The sequence below is a fragment of the Echinops telfairi genome, unplaced genomic scaffold (assembly GCF_000313985.2).
Source record: "Echinops telfairi isolate 266 unplaced genomic scaffold, ASM31398v2 ScPeMD7_7469;HRSCAF=8507_0, whole genome shotgun sequence".
Classification (NCBI taxonomy): Eukaryota; Metazoa; Chordata; class Mammalia; order Afrosoricida; family Tenrecidae; genus Echinops; species Echinops telfairi.
Window position 1 is genome coordinate 22,997,382 of NW_022111372.1, and position 5,483 is coordinate 23,002,864.

The window sequence follows — 5,483 nt, forward strand, 5'->3', positions numbered from 1 at the left end:
TCTTTTTCTATGTTCTGGAAGAGTTTGTGTAGGATTGGTGTTAGTTCTTCCCCAAATGCTTGGTAGAATTCTCCTGTAAAGCCATCTGGTCCAGGGGATTTTTTTGTTGGTAATCCCTTGATAACCTTGTCTATTTCTTCTATTGCTATGGGTCTGTTGAGATTCTTGACGTCCATCAGGGATAGTCTAGGGAGGGATTGTTTACCAAGAATTTTTCCATGTCTTCCAAGTTGGTGAATTAATTGAGTACAGTCCTTCATAGTACTGTGTGATTATCCTTTTGATTTCCTTAGGGTCTGTTGTAATATCCCCTGTTTCATCCCTCATCCTTGCTATTGAAATTTGCTCTTTCCTTTCTTTGGTTAGGTTTGCTTTGCTCCTCTTGTTGCTGTTTCACTCCCTTTATGTTTGCCCTGGTGTAGGGTGGCCAGACCAGGCACAATTCCTGCACTGTGTCTCCTGTACTGTCCCCTGCAGCTCTGTGGGTCAGTAAGGGGGCATCATGTCTTGCGGTGGGGCTGGCCCTAGGGTACTCTCTGCCTTGGCTGCACCGAGTAGGAGTGTCGTCCTTGGGGCTTGATGGACCAGGATGCGGTTCTCTCTCTCTCTCTCCCTCTTAGTTTGCTCCCGTGTGGTCTGGGCTGGCCCACCACTCTCCCTGGGCTGTATCTACAGTGCTGTCCTCTGTAGTGCAATCTTCTGGGTAGGGGGTCGACGTAGATGAGATTTGGGTGGGTTATGCAGACTTCTCTTTTAGTTCACTGCTTCATGCTGGTGTGTTGCCCTCAAGGCTTTGCATACCAGATTGAGGTCTGGTCCCTCTCTCCCTTTCCTGTGGAGATGTAAACAATACCCTCCCCATGGGTGGGTTAGTGTCCTGTTCCCCCATTATCCACACACACCCCTCTTTATTTTCTTTTCCCCTCTTTTTTAGTTGGCTGCCATATGCATCCCTTGGTTGGTTCTGACCCCTGCTAGAGTGCCTGGGCTTTGGGGAGCAACTAATTAAGCTAACAGATAAAGTTGATTTGATACTAAAGCATGCTTATTTATTTATGTGTTTTGTGTGCTATAGCTGCTTCCTACCAGGAGCCATGCCTTCTTGGATCCATAATCAATGTTGCTGGAAGCAGCAGTCAAGAGATCAAAAGACATAGTGTATTAGGCAAGTCTGCTGCACAAAGCCTCTTTAGAGCATTGACGAGCCAGCATGTTACTCTAAGTACTAAGGTGCATTTGACCCAAGCTATGGTATTTTCCATTGCATATAGGCATGTGAAATTTGGACATTGAGTAAGGAAGACTATAGAAGAATCAATGCATTTGAATTATGATGCTGGCAAAGCAGATTGAATGTAACATGGAATGCTAAAAGTACAAGCGGATCTGTCTTGGAAGAAGTACAGCTAGAGTGTTCCTTAGAGGCAAAGATGGCAAGACTTCACTTTACATGCCTTGGACATGTTGTCGAGAGAGACCAGTCCCTGAAGAAGGACATCATGTTTGGTAAAGTGGAGGCACAGTGGAAGAAAGGAAGGCCCTCAATGAGATGGATTGGCACCATTGCTGCATGGACTCAGGCATAGGAACGATGGGAGGATGGCCCAGGATCACGCACTGTTTAGTTCTGTGGTGCACAGAGTCTCTATGGGTGGGAACCGGCTTGACGGCACCTAACAATAGCAGCAGCAATGCAACATGGCTACTTCCAAGTTTCCATGGCAAAGCTGAGTCATTGAAACTATCCACGTGGCTCACAAAGGCTAAACTATTTGCTACATGGCCCTTTTCAGAAAAAAACTTTCACGGACCTCTATACCAACAAGAGGGTTGGTGCGTCAAGCCTAACCAGAGGTGCTTTGAAAGGAAGGCGTGGCGATCTGCTTCTGAAAGGCCACGGCCTTGCAAACCCCACAGAGCGCCCTTCTGCTCTGCACATCGGGGATCACCATGAGTCAGAATTTACCTGGTGGTAACTAACAACACTACTCTAACCCCTTGCCTCATGAGAAAGACATCGGGGATCCCTGAGGGAGCTTTGAGATGGGTCCCCTGTATGTCGGAGATACATAAGACTAGTGCCTAAGCTACATCCAAGGCAGCTAAGAGAGCCCATACATTGGAGGCTGATTCCCCACTGAGGAATCTCGAGGGTGAGAGCAGACTGAGAGTCTGCTGTCATGGCCAAGATGCCAGGCTCCTGAGTATCTGTTGCTGTTGAGTTAGGGGCTATGGAGCCGGTGTCAACTCATAGTAACCTTATGTACAACAGAATTAAACACTGCCCAATCCCACACCAGCTTCTTAATTGTTACATTTGAGTCCACTGTTGCAGCCATTGGGCCAATCCATCTCATCGAAAGTCTTCTTTTTTTTTTCCTGTTTTACCAGACATAATGTCCTTTTCCAGGAAATGGTCTCTCCTGAAACATGCAAAGCCTATTCCTTCTTCCCAGACCATTCTTCATCCGGAAGATTGGCTGAAACCAGTTCACTCTGGGTGACCCTGCTGGTATTTGAAATACCAATGGTATGGCTTCCAGAATCACAGTGAGTTAGTTAATTGTGCCAGCCTGGCCGATAATCACATGTGGTGCTGGTTGAAAGGCGGAGGGATAAATGGGTGGTGAAGCCTCGCCTTTCTAGTTCTCGGGTCTCTTGTTTTGTGATGGTTGCACTGGGTGCAGCTGCCTTAGCAGTTCCCTGCTTCAGCTTGCAAGATTGACTTCCTACAAGACATCCCCAAGGAGAAGCCGCATGGATCTATCCCGATGCAGCCCTGGGTGCTGGAGCAGCCGTGTGGAGACCCCTGCCAGTGCTGAGATGATTGTTCATTCACTGACTCAGCTTTCCTCCTGCAGTCGGCATTGTGGCCTCTGTGTTGTGAGGTGGAGGACTTTGTGGACTGGTGTTGGGTTAATGGGTTAATGTTGGACTTGTGGGCTTGGGCAGCGTTGGGTTGGGATGTTTTCGTGATGCACATTTTCTTTACATAAAACTCTCTCTTATACGTGAGTCGCCGTGGATTTGTTTCTCCAAAGTACCTAGACTAATACACACAGCAACACGCAAGCCACCGCAGAACAACCAGCTGACAGAGGAGTGGTAGCCTTAGTGTGTAGGGGAAGTAACACTTAGTTTTGCCAGAGAACCACTCAGGATAGTCACTGTCTTACTTAGCTAGTGCTGCTAAGCAGAAATACCACAAAGGGGTGATTATAAGAAATAGTTCATTTTCTCATAGATGAGGAGGCTAGAAGTCCAAATTCTGAGCATGGTAGGGGCAGCCTTTCTTTCTCTGTCAGCTCTGAAGGAAGGGCCTTGTCTCTTCTGAGCTTTTGCCCCAGAGAAGTCTTCAGTTGGCATGGCATCTCTCTTCTGCCTACTTGTGCATCCTCTTTTACGTTACAACTACATGTGCAGAGATCAGGATCTTTACAAGCGCTTTTGCAAAAAACATTCAAAACACATTCATACTCACATAGGAAGGTGAAAATGGCAAGAAGGCCTCATCTGACTTCCTCTGGCTACACAAGGCAGAAGGAGATTTCAACGCTTGCAAGACCAGGGCCTAGGTCCACGAGGAAGAGGTCAGACATGTCTCCACCCTCCATCCTTCTTTACCCTATTCGAACACCTACCGTTCCTCCCACAACACTCCCTTTGTCTACCAGAGTCAATAATTCTTTGCAATGGCTGCACAGAACTCACAGATACAACTCACAATGATGTGGTTCAGTAGGGCACTTGACCACATCCAAATCAAACTCACTGCCAAGTCCATGCTGACCCATAGTCACGCCCTGTGGGTTTCCCAGACTGTAACTGTTTATGGGAGCAGAAAGCCCAGTCTTTCTCCAGAGGGAAGTTAACATGTCACCACAGATCAGAATCAGCAAACAGTTAGGATACAGTCATTGGCAGCCAAGTCTCTCTCTCTGGTCCTCACCTTCATGTGGTCTCTAGGTCTCTGGTCTCCATAGGCCATGAAGCCTGTCCACTCTCTACCTCCCAGTCTCATGGCCTTGACCCTGTTCCTCTGCTCTATTTTATGGTCCACTCGCCTCAACCTCTAGTCTCAGTGTGGTATGGCCTCTATTGCCTCCACTATTTCTAAGAGGGAGGGCTCTCGTGGCTCTTCTTCCTGGATGGTCTTGGGAATTGTTCTTCTGCTTCTGAGACAGCTCTCTCATAGCTGGGGGCGGGGGAGGGGGGGCAACTAAAACGGGCCAATTCTCTTTATTCTAGTCTCATCCACCCTATTTACATAGACCCACGCAATCATGTGGTGGGAGTTACAGACATGTGGATAGATGAACCATATTAAGAAATTTTGGGAGAACTAGGCGCGACAGCTGGGGCTGGCGATGGAGCCCGGCGTCCGGCGAGTTCTGGTGGTGGCAAGACGAGTGGTGGGCACTGCCAGGGTCCGTGGGCGCGGCCGGCCCGGAGGTGTGCGGGGTGTGCGGTCGACGCTGCTCCACTTCGGGAGGGCGGCTGGCGACCTCTGGAGCGGCTGTTCGCGCAGAAGTCGCACATCCAGGATGAGCTGAGCCGCGGGGGCGCTGGGGGCGGCCCCACGCGTGTCCAGGTCACCTTGGCCAAGCCCCCCAACTTGGACACGGCGCTGGCGCTGCTCCGCTAGGAGATGGTTGGACTCGGCAGCTGGACATGTCCCTGCTCGGTCAACTCGACAGCCTCTCCGAGTCAATTCAGGAGCAAAAAGGAGGTGCCAGGCAGCCTCCAGCCCGGACTGCTTGTACGAACTGGTAAAGGGCTTCTTTGATGAAGAGGAAGAATATTTTCAGAAGCAGGAGCGGCTTCCGTGGCTCCCGGGAAGTCCCTCGGGACGGGATGCTCCCGGTCTCGCCCATGTCCAGCAGTGACTGGATCCTGGAGTCCAGCTAGGTGCCTCAGGACTGCGACCGTGGGGGAAACCCTTACGGTTGGACACACATCAGCACTTGCTTCTCCTCTTGCAGATACACCTTTCAGGGCCCTTCTGTGGTTCTCCAGTGGATGGCCTGGGGCTGGACACTGCCGGGTTAATAAGTGAGCAGGCCTTCTCCATCAGTACACGTGGGCGGTCTGTTCGATGGCTGGAGTTTCTGTCTATGCAGGCCTGCCTGGGTGTTTGGCCGTCAGTGTCTGTGACTACCTCTTGCTGGGAATCATCTGATACAGTGACGAGAGTCTCCCCAACCTGCCTTAGTGGTGGGTGTCAGACTCGGATGGTTATTGTGCCAGATAACTTTCTTACAACTAGTTGGACATCTTCTTGCCTCAAGGTGTGGATGTATGAATAGAAATATTTCACTGTTTCCTTTTTCTCCAGACCTTTTACCGTGATTCTTGTGATTTAAATGCGTTTCCAAGTCACTTCTCAGCTGTGCTTATTTGTAAGCTGCATTACTAACTGTCCAAGCAAATCAGTGAAGGCTTTTTGTTCAAAAAGTAAACATTTCAGATCAGATCATTCAACA

At 49.5% G+C, this 5,483-nt stretch overlaps 1 pseudogene; it reads left to right on the plus strand.

The window, feature by feature from the left end:
- The first annotated feature begins 1,950 nt into the window (after nt 1–1,950).
- Nucleotides 1,951–4,908, plus strand: LOC101663541 (annotated as a pseudogene).
- Nucleotides 4,909–5,483: the final 575 nt, after the last annotated feature.